Consider the following 11332-nt stretch of genomic DNA (forward strand, 5'->3'; position numbering starts at 1 on the left):
GAGGCACCAGAGTGTGAGCAGGCTGAGAGCAGGCCTGGTGTGGGCAGGCACAGGCTGAGAACCAGGGAACAGCACTGGCACTCCACCCGAAGAGGCATGAGGAGATGTTTAAATGAGAAACCAAGATGATAACCATGCTGGTCTTCATATCACCTGGATAATGCAGCCTTTTTAATTTTTTTGTGGATTTTTTGTTGATGTTATTTTAAAATTTATCTTTATTGTTGAAAGTATTACATATGCTCCCCTTTTTCCTCCCATTGACACCCTCCCACCCCCAGGCCTTCACTGCACTATTGTCTGTGTCCATGGGTTATGCATATCCTATATAATAAAAGGCTAATATGCAAATAGACCAAAAGGTGGAATGACCAGTCACTATAATGTGCACAGACCACCAGGGGGCAGACACTTAATGCAGGAGCTGCCCCCTGGTGGTCAATGTGCTCTGGAGGCAGAGCTAAGGAGCAGCAGCGGACCTTGCTTCTCCCGCCTCCACAGCGGCGCTAAGGACCCCTCAGGGGATGTCTGACTGCCAGCTTAGGCCCATTCCCCTAAGGACAGCCCCCAAGTCGTCCCAGACTGCAAGAGGGTGCAGGCCGGGCTGAGGAACCCCTCCCCCCAGTGCACAAATGTCGTGCACCGGGCCTCTAGTATGCATATAAGATCTTTATTTAATCTCTTCCCACTCACTACCCTCCGCCGCCTTCCCTCTGAGATTCTGCAGTCTGTTCCATGCTTCTATGGCTCTGGTTCTATTTTGTTCCTCAGTTTATTTTGTTCATTAGATTTCACATGTGAGTGAGATCATGTGATACTTGTCTTTCTCTGATGGGCTTATTTCCCTTGGCATAATACTCTCCAGGTCCCTCCATGCTGTCTCAAAGGGTAAGAGGTCCTTCTTTTTTACCACTGCATAGTATTCTATGTTGTTAATGTTATTATACAGCTTTTTTAAAGAAACATTTGTCATTGATTTTTAGAGAGAAAGGAAGAGAGAGAGAAAAAAACATCAATGTGAAAGTGAAGCATCACTCTGCTGCCTCAGGCAGGTCCCCTACCAGGAATGGAACCGGCAACCTTTGGTGCACAGGATGATGCCCAACCAACTGAGTCACACTGGCCAGGGTGGATAATGCAGCTTTACTACCAGGTTTGTGGAGACTAATGGCTGACCAAACTCAGCTCCGTTCAAGAGAGGACTTCACAACAATCAAGTCTGGGAGAAATGTCCTGGACCCCCTCGGAGAAAAGGAGCTCCCTATACCAGAGTGAAGGAGTGCATGTGGAGGGGCGACTGCGGATTAGGGTCCACTCTCCAGAGGCTTTGCCACTTCTACTCCTGAGCTCTGGGGTTCTCTTACCTCATGGCCTTGGGACAGTACAAGGTCAAAGCCTGTGCACCATGCAAAAACTTCAACAAGGCCGAATGCCTGAGGGCCGAGCACAGGCTCTCTCTCTCGCCCTGCAGTCCTGGACTGAAGCACCTGTTAGCCAGGCACTGCTTAGGTCTCATCCAGACCTGCTCAGCCAGAAGCCCCAGGGGTGTAGCCAAGAAATCTGTGTCCTGAGAAGCCCTTGGACAATTCTAATCATCTCTCAAGTTTGAAAACCATTGGTCCAGAGAAGTGACTTCCCACAGTGAGATTACCTGCAGAGCAAAAAAAAAATGCTGCCAACGGATGCCACCCCAGACCCTGATTTCATCAGTGACAGCCTGGAGATTGGACCCTGGAGAGCAGGGCTAAGAACCCTGCTAAGAACCCTGCCCAGGCCCCACCAGGAGCACTGTGCCTCTGGACTTGGCTTTCACCCTTCTGCTTTTCTGTGTTTCTTTCCCTAAATCCACTTTTTAGATTTTCTTTCTTCTCTTTTCTTTTATCTACTCACTGAAAAGAGTTAGAGCAATAATCTCCTTTCTAAATATTCACAGAAAAAAATGCTAAACAGGATAGGTGCATGTGAGCAAGTCCTTTGCGGTTTTTCCCATGTAGGTTAAAATAGTATATTCCATTTTTCTTAATGCTTCAATCTGTAGTCCTGGGAAGTTATGGTGTTCTATATTAAACTTGCTAAAGAACATTGTTTTTATTTTTTAAACATATTTTATTGATTTTAAAGAGGAAGGGAAAGGGGAAAGAGAGATAGAAATATCAATGATGAGAGGAAGTCTTTGATTGGCTGCCTCCTACATGCCCCAGACTGGGGATCAAGCCCACAACCTGGGCATGTGCCCTTGACTGGAATCAAACACGGAACCCTTAGTCTGCAGGCTGATGCTCTATCCACTGAGCCAAACCAGTTAGGGCAACAACATTGTTTTTAATAAAATCAATATGATAGTTTATATAAATATAACATATTGACATATATTGCAAATGTAACCATGTGGAAGTGTTTAGAGAAATATTAGCTTTCCCTATTATTTGAATTATGATCATTTGAGCAAGGCAAAATCCTCAAGGCATATGGCAACAGCAGCAAAAACCAGGCACCATTTTGTGAATAGTTAGCATGTGTCAGGCTTGCTGCCTTCCGTCTTGGGATGGTAAGTCAGGCTTTGACCAAAGAGAAGGCAGACAATCTTGGACTTGACTGTGTGATTGGAGAGACTTCCAGAGAGGGGAGAATGTGAATCGGCCAGCTGCGCTCAGAGGGTATGCTGTCAGGAGCAGCTGGGATGTGGAGGGACGAAACTGTCTGCTCTTGGAGCTCGAAGCCAGTGGGAGAACGGGCCACAGACACAGCAAAGGAATGAAGGCAGCGCAGAGGACTGTGCTAGTGAAGGAAGTGGAAGGGAGCAGAAAGGTTATCAGAGAGGCATCTTGGTGGACAGGAGGGTGCAGCTGAAAGGGAAGAGGAGTCCTGGGCAGAGGTCTAGGAAGAGGCCTTGGGCAAAGGGAAGGGCATTTGAGGACCTTGGGGGAGGCAGGAGGCAAACAGTATGATTGAGGATGGAGAGGGGAAGTGGGATGGAGGGAGGAGCCATGGGAAGTCCTTAGAGGGTTTCAAATAAAGGAATGGTGTGATCTATACAGAACCTTTTTATTGAGTGCCTACTGTGACCATACTTTATTGGGCAGGAAAGGGAGCAAGAAGCAGGGTGAGGCTGGTCTTTCTGCTCCAGAGTCTAAGACCTTGCTACCTCTGAGGTCCTTTTTAATCTTCTAAGAGGGAAGAAATTGATAGCATCCAACATTCTAAAGAATTCTAGACCATTAAAGGCTCTCCTCACATTTTTTAAAATGGAATGTTTAGTATTATTTTATAAATTCTATTGTCCACCCATTTCAACCTTGCTTGTTTTTTCCTGTAGACACTCCTCAAATCTCTGCACATCGCTTCTCACCACGGATGCAGGTGACCTCTGCTGGCCATGCCCTAGGGGTCAGGAAGCATCTGCATTCTGTCTCTGGAGCTGGGAGGGCAAGGGGCTGGGAACCACCTCTCATTTTACTAGGCATCTGGACATGACCAGGCAATGGCAGGTCAAGGCCGGAGGCGCCCCCAGAGGCTGGTGGCAGCGGCCTCTGGCTCATCCAGTGTTTGGGTTTGGCTGGGTCTCTGACATGGATTTTCTCATAAGTGTCATTAGTTCCTGTCACAGCTCCTGTCACAAAGCCCACACCTGTTGAAGATGCCTTTTTCTGTTTTGTGCCACTGTGATACTGAACAGTGTGAACATGTAAACAAAAACAAGGGGGGAGGAGCATTTCAGCGCCGGGACCTCAAGAGTTTGTTCCATTTTGATCTACTGCGTGAAACGGCTCATGGTGTCCTGGGGAAAGAGGAGAGGGAAGTCCTATTTCTAAGCTGCATAAACATTTGTGCATTGCTCACTAAGCAACCTGTAGATGGAACCATCCTAAAGGCTGGGGGGAGCCCTGGTGAGGGCTCTGTCTGTCATCTATTTTACTTGGAAACTGTTTTGGGGTTTTGTTTGGGGGGGGTGGAGAACATCTCTGGCTGCTCGGAGAAGAATCTCTGTCTTGGTTGCACTGGGGACCCTGGCAGCTCAGCGGTGGGATGAATTTGCTGAAACTGGAACAATTGGGGATGAAGGATGAAAGTTGAGAATTTAAACTCCCAAGAACACTATGTTCAACACTGTGGAGATCTGCAGTTTGTGAATCATCAGCAAAATTAAAATGGTGAAATCCAGATGAAAGATTTTCAGTTCACAGATAAGGGAGCAAAAGCGGGTTTCAAACCACGTCCTTGGCAGCCGACTTGCGATTGCGTGCACTGTGTGCCAGACCTCACAGGGATGGCGGCTCTGAGGAGGGCGGGAGGCCCAGCCCTTCCCAAGCTGCAGGGCAGGGAGCGCAGTGGGCAGCGGTTATATAACCCCGGTGTTTGTTTAAATATTCAGTTCAGCAAGTAATTAAATGTTCTCGCAATAAGTTAGTGGTGGCCTAGGATGGAGACTTAGGAGCTGGAATTCACATGAATCTGGCAGAGCTGGCGACTCGCGCTGACAGACCCAGGGCCAAGGGGAACAGGGCCCAGATTCATTAATTAAGACATGGGTTTGATGACAAATGAAGGACATAGGAGGCAGCGCTAAGAACGGAGAGGCAGACCTGCAGGTTTTGAGGGTCACAGCCAAGTAGAGAACCCGGCTTAGCACTGCCCTCTCTGGTGCTCAGATCAGCTTTCCAACCAAACCCCGCGGAGGGAGGCAGGAGGACGGGTCCAGTTCGCTGCTGATCCCCACGGCCTGGGAAGCCCCTGGCATCCTCCCTGCTGTGCCAGGTGATGAAGCCCTGTATCTAGAGCAGCCAGCCCCGAGTCTGCACCTAACCAGCTCTTGGGGACCTGAGCTGGCATCATTTTTATCTGTCTTCCCCCCATTACTCTATCAGCCTCTGCTCTGGCTCCCACCTCCCTGCTGACTGGTCCGGGCAGCGTCTGAGCCTCCCTTCTGTCAACTCCAGAATGCACTTCCTTCACCCAGCCTCCTGAGCCCATGCTGCTCATGACGGGTGTGTCTGTCAACACTGCCTGTCACATGCAGGAGACACTTCCACTTGTCTCCTGTGTGCCTGTCCCCTTGCGAGCATGAGTCCAGTCACTCTGGGTCCAGGGCAGACCCCAGAAGGTGGGAACATGTCCAGTGCCCTTTAGGCTCCAAGTCCCTCCCCCAGGTCATCACAGCCCCTCCTTCCCCAACACCTCTCCTGCATCTCCACATGGCTCTGCCCATGGCTCCACTGAACCGCACAGGAAGGAGGACTACCTGCTGACACAGGGGGCGCAGTGAAAACACAGGGACGCAGGTGCTGCCACTTGTACCTGCATGGTTTTGGAAAGGGCTGTAACCTGACTGTTCTCTCATCGGTACAACAGGAACACCAGCTCCCTGCAGGAAGCACAGGGCATCAGCTGGTGTAGCTGTGCCTGGCTATGGAAGGATTTCCTGAACTCGCCTGGTATTCTTACCTGCACCGGGCACAGCCCTACCCCCACTTTGGGGCCATCCAGGGCCACCCATCTCCCACTTCATAACTCCAGATGAGGAACCGCAGACAAGGAGACCAGGGCGTAGGAGGCTCGGAGACCGCCCCCAGGTCTCAGGTGTGGTCCGTGACAGGGCGGGCATTGCGCACAGGCCCAGGGATCCTTCGCAAACTGGCTGTCCTTTTCCTGGGCCAGATTCCCAGGCTCGTATCTGGTAAAATGGGGAACCCAGGGCCAGGCTGGAGACTGGGCTCCAGGTTCCAGGGGAGACAGGCGGTGGGGGCCAGGGGAAGAAGTGGGACGTGGACCCAAGGTGGAGGCTCAGGCTGTCCTGAAGGGAGAGGAGAGGACAGAGCAGGAAAAGGGTGGGAAGGGGCAGAATCCTTTGCCATTTTATTTATTTTTAATTTTTTAAATACATTTCATTGATTTTTTTACAGAGAGGAAGGGAGAGGGATAGAGACTTAGAAACATCGATGAGAGAGAAACATCGATCAGCTGCCTCCCACACACCTCCCACTGGGGATGTGCCCACAACCAAGGTACATGCCCTTGACCGGAATCGAACCTGGGACCCTTCAGTCCGCAGGCCGACGCTCTATCCACTGAGCCAAACCGGTTAGGGCTTCTTTGCCATTTTAGCCATGTGCTCTGCATCCCTCAGAAATCCATTTATTCTTTGATCAGGTGGCCATTGAATTTATCATTCCAACTAGGGCATTCGGAGAGAGAAAGGGCCTCATGCTCATTTTCCTGGGAACACAGGCTGACACTGGGACTGTCCGGGCCCCTAGGGGTGCGTGGTTACTGAGTTCTTTAGGACTTTGAAAAGGTATCTGATATGCCTGCTTGCCCAGGGGCTGATGCCCTCAGAGGGGAATCTTGGGGTTCAAGTCCTCCGCTTTCTGGGACCTCCGCTTTCTGTGGAGCCCTTGCGCTTTGCACCTTCCTGGGTGCAAACCCAGCACCCAGGCCCAGGAGGACCAGGCGTGCTGAGGTCAGCAGGGCCCCTGAAGAGGCACCATGATGGGGGCCTGGCCCTGGTCTACTGCCAGCGGGGAGCACAGGCCTGGCAGCTACAGAGAAAGTGTCTTGAGGGTGAACTCTGTTTTGTTTTTCTAGAAAACCACAGCTTTGTCCAGAGAGCGCACAGATGAGCTACAGGGGCAGCCTGTGTGCATTCCGGAGCCGCAGCTGCGCGTCCTGGGTGCTCCCTGCCTTTTGGAGCCGCTGGTCCCTGCCTGTGCCGGGTCAGTGGTGTCTTTATAACACAGGTTAGTCAGATGCTCTCCTCTGAGGGACTTAGTTCAATATACTCATATCAGAGCACGGAGCAGGAGGCCAAAACAGGGGAGCAATGGGAGCCACAGTGTTTTCGTTCTGAAATATCATCAGTTAATTGTAAAGCCTATAGCGCTTTAAGAATGGACAAAGAGCCATTAGATGAATGTTGTGAGTGTAAATGTATCCTGATTAGAGTGTTATTTAAACATTGTGTCAAGGACGTCTGGTGTTGTACTCCAACTTCTTTCCTCCTGCTCAGAGAGGGGGTCACAGTCATCCTCGGGGGTTACATACACCATGCAGCACTCTGTTTCGACCACAATAGACAGTAAAAATTGCACTTAACATTGTAATACACACACGTGCACACACACATGAAAATTGTTATTTCTCATAGTAGGTGTGACATATGCACATTTTCCATACTATTCTCTACCCTTTTTTCTTTTCTAGTCAACTTCTATTTCACTTTTTAAAGTTGCTGCCTCTGACAGGCTATATGATTTCACAGCCTGAGTTTTCCCACCATTTCCTCTAGATGGACTCTCATTTAAACTCCAGAAATACCCTTGCCATACAGGGCAAACTCGGAGCTTAGCCCACCTCTGCCTGGGGCACCACTTTGCAAAGTGCAAGAACTGGTGGCTTGATTCACTGGAGCCAAGCAGCCCAGGGTCAGGTCCAGCCCCCAGACCTCCTGGCTCTGAGGCTCAGAGGTCCCACAGCTGCGTTGGGTCCGCTCTCTGTCACACAGGAGAGGGCTGGGCTCGGGTGGGGTGTTGGGCAGAATGAGACAACCGTGCTGGGGCCCTCGGTAGGCCTGTCAGTCCCAGGCTGCGCTGGAAACACCCCCTGAATGCAGAGCACCTGACCAAGGTGTTTGTTTCCCCTCCTGGGAGCTCTGTCCCGCTGGCTAAGGAAGTGCACAGTGAATGCATGAGCCTCCTGTTCCCCCTGCCTGAGCCGTGCCAGGCCCGCAGGGCCCCTGGCAGGTGTTCTCAGAGGAAGAACTGCAGGACCGGGTCCGGGGCAGCCTCACTATGGGCACCCAGGCCTGGGAACTGCAGGAGTGGCAGGAGTGCTGCCTCCCCAAGCTCAGGAATGTCCAGAATGGTTGCTTCCTCACAGCTGGCAAGCCCATGTGACCTGGGCTGATGGTCCCATGTTCAGGGAAATGCCTGTGAGGAGGCCAGGACCAGGGGCACCTGGGGCTGCACCTGGGGCCTTCTGGACTGACCAAGATGGGTCACTGCTTTTCCTCAGCAGCCTCCGGTGGCCCTGCAGAGCTGAGCACAGCCAGCCTGCGACAGACCTTCCTGAGATCAGGCCCTTCCCCTCACCCTTCCCAGGGGGCTGGCCATCCCCCCCGGGGCTGGCTGTCAGCAGCAGCTGGTGGACTGAGGCCTTCATCTGGGCAGGACCATGGGAAAGGTGTGGGGACCCCTAGAAGCCAGGCAGGGACCCTGTGTGGAGCAGGCCTATGCTGCTCCCTACTCTGCCACTTCCCATGAGTCATTTGTGGAAGGCACAGCCTTGGTTCCCAGTAGTGGGTCCCATTAATTGCTCTTTTACACATGGCAACGTCCCTGGCTGGATTCCTGCTCCTCTAGGGCCCAGGCTGTGTCCCCTGCCCCAAAGGTCTGAGATGACAGCAGAGCTCTCATCCTGGGCAGCTGCACTGACTGTGGCTGTCCCTTCTCGACCCCAGCCCAGGACTGACCACCCTGAGGTCTGCACAGGAAGGATGTGCAGGGCCTTACAGGGGAGGAGCACTCAGAAGGAGGTGCCTCTACGGGAAGGGGTGATCTCCCCCACCCTCCCGCCCCAGTTTTATTGAGAAATAATTGATATACATCACCGTATAAGATTTAGGCATAAAGCATGATGATCTGATTTATATATATATAGTGAAATGACTACCACAATAGGTTCAGCTAACATCATCTTCTCATATAGACACAATAAAGAGAAAAGAAGGAAAAAAAGAAAAGATGCCCTAGCTGGTTTGGCTCAGTGGATAGAGTGTCAGCCTGCGGACTGAAGGGTCCCAGGTTTGATTCCTGTCAAGGGCACATGCCTGGGTTGCAGGCTCAGTCCCAGTTGGGGGTGTGCAGGATGCAGTCAATGAATGATTCTCTCTCATCATTGATGTTTCTGTCTCTTCCTCTCTGAAACCAGTAGAAAATATATATATTAAAAAAGAAAAGAGGGAAAGATTAAGTTCCTGTGCACTCATAGGATTACACTCCTAACAACTTTCCTCTGTGTCATCCTGCAGCAGTAGCCACAGTCATGTTGTATCTTACAACCCTAGGACTTATTTATCTTATACTGGAGTTTGGGCCTTTTGACTGTCTTCTTCCAATCTCCCCTCCCCCCAACCTCTGCCTCTGGTAACCCCGATTCTGATCTCTTTTTTTATTAATTTGTGTGTTATTGTTTTTTAACCAATTATGGCTCAATAACATTCCATTATACTTAAAGCTATCACAACTTCTTTATTCACCCACTCATTCATGGGTATTTATGTTGTTTCCTTGTTTTGGCTATTGTAAATAACGCTGCTATGAAATGAGGTGCAGATAATTTTCAAGTTAGTGTTTTCCTTTGAACATATTCCCAGAAGTAGAATTGCTGCCTCATGTGGTAGTTCCATATTTAAGTTTTTGAGGAACCTCTAAATTGTTTTCTATAGTGGCTGCACCAATTTACATCGCACCAACAGTGCATGAGGGTTCCCTTTCCTCCACATCCTCACCAGCGCTTGTTATTGCTTGTCTTTTTTATGATAGCCATTCTAAAAGATGTGATAATATCTCGTGATTTCAATTCGCATTTTCCTAATGACGGGTGATGTTGAGTATCTTTTCATGAACCTGTTGGCCTTTTGTATATCTTTCTTTCTTTTCTTTTCTTTTTTTTGAGAAATATCTATACAGGTCCTTTGTCTATTTTTTAATTGGGTTATTTTTATTTATTTATTTTGCTACTGGGTTGTATAAGTTCTTTATATATTTTGGATATATGGTTTGCAAATATGTTTTCTCATTCCATAAGTTGTCTTTACACATTGTTGATTTCTTTTGTTGTGCAGAAGCTTTTTGGCTTTATATAGTCCCTCTTGTTTATTTTTTGTTTTGTTGCTTGTGCTTTAGGTGTCGGTGTGGCCTTGAGTATGCCAATAAATGCACAACCTTGTGAGGTGTGTATTGGTATCTTTATTTTAGAGATGACCAAAGAAAGGTTCCAAAAAGCATTACCAAGATCCATATCAGGGAGCTTTAGTCTTATGTTTTTTTCTAAGAATTTCATTGTTTTTCTTAAATTTAAGTATTTAATACATTTTGAATTAATTTTTATGAATGGTGTAAGTTATCAGTCCAGTTTCATTTTCCTACATGTGAATATCCAATTATCCTGGCATCATTTATTGAAAAGACTATCTTTTCTCCATTGAGTATTCTTGATCTCCTTGTCAAATATTAGTTGACTGTATATGCTTAGGTTTATTTCTGAGCTTTTAATTCCACTCCATTAATCTATTTGTCTGTTTTCATGTCATGTCATACTGTTGAGATGACTGAAGCTTTATAGCATAGGTTGAAATAAAAAGTTTGATGTTTCCTGCTTTGTTCTTCTTTCTCGGGATTTATTTGGCTATTTGGGATCTTTTATGGTTTCATATAAATTTAGGAGTATTTTTTCTACTTCTGTAAAAAACCATTGGAATCTTGGTAGGGATTGAATTGACTATATAAATGGCTTTTGGTAGCATTGACATTTTAACAATAACCATTCTTCCAGTCCACGAACATGGGATAGCTTTCTATTTATTTGTATCTTCAACAATATCATAGCCTTCAGAGTAGAGATCTTTTACCTCCTTAGTTAAATTTATTCCCGATTTTATTGTTTTTGATGTTACTATAAATGGGACAAATTTCTTTATTAGAAAATTCATTATTAGTGTATAAAAACATTCCTGATTTCATATCCTGCAACTTTACTGAGTAAGCCAATAAATGAATTAATTGGTTAAAACTAACAATTTTTTTTGGGTGGAGTCTCAGGATATTCTCTATATAAAATCATGTCATTTGCAAATAGAGACAATCTTATTTCTTCCTTTCCAATCTTGATAATTTTATTTCTTCTACTTGCCTAATTGCTCTAGCTGAGACTTCTAGTACTATGTGAAATAAGAGTGGTGTGAATAGGCTTCTTTGTCTTTTCTGATTTTAGAGGAAAAGCTGTCAGTCTTTCACCATTGTGTATGATATGGGACGAGTGAGTCTTTAATCTTGGCTCACATGAAAAGAACCATTATCCTTTGTCATGTTCTGGAGACTCCTAGAGGACTCTAGAAAAGGGGCAGTGTGTGTGACCCCTGACATATGAACATTGGAGTAAAGTGAATTTGGGTCCAAGTAATGTCTTATCAGTGTGACCTTGAGTATGGCAATAAGTATACAACCTTGTGGGATGAACCTAGCTATTTTTATTTTAGAGATGAGCAAAGAAGGGTTCCAATGTGTTAACATCCTGTTAATTTATTGGGAAATGATTAAAAAATATTTCTTTAGTGCCT

This window comes from Plecotus auritus, assembly GCF_963455305.1.
Source record: "Plecotus auritus genome assembly, chromosome: 9".
In the NCBI taxonomy this organism is placed as follows: Eukaryota; Metazoa; Chordata; class Mammalia; order Chiroptera; family Vespertilionidae; genus Plecotus; species Plecotus auritus.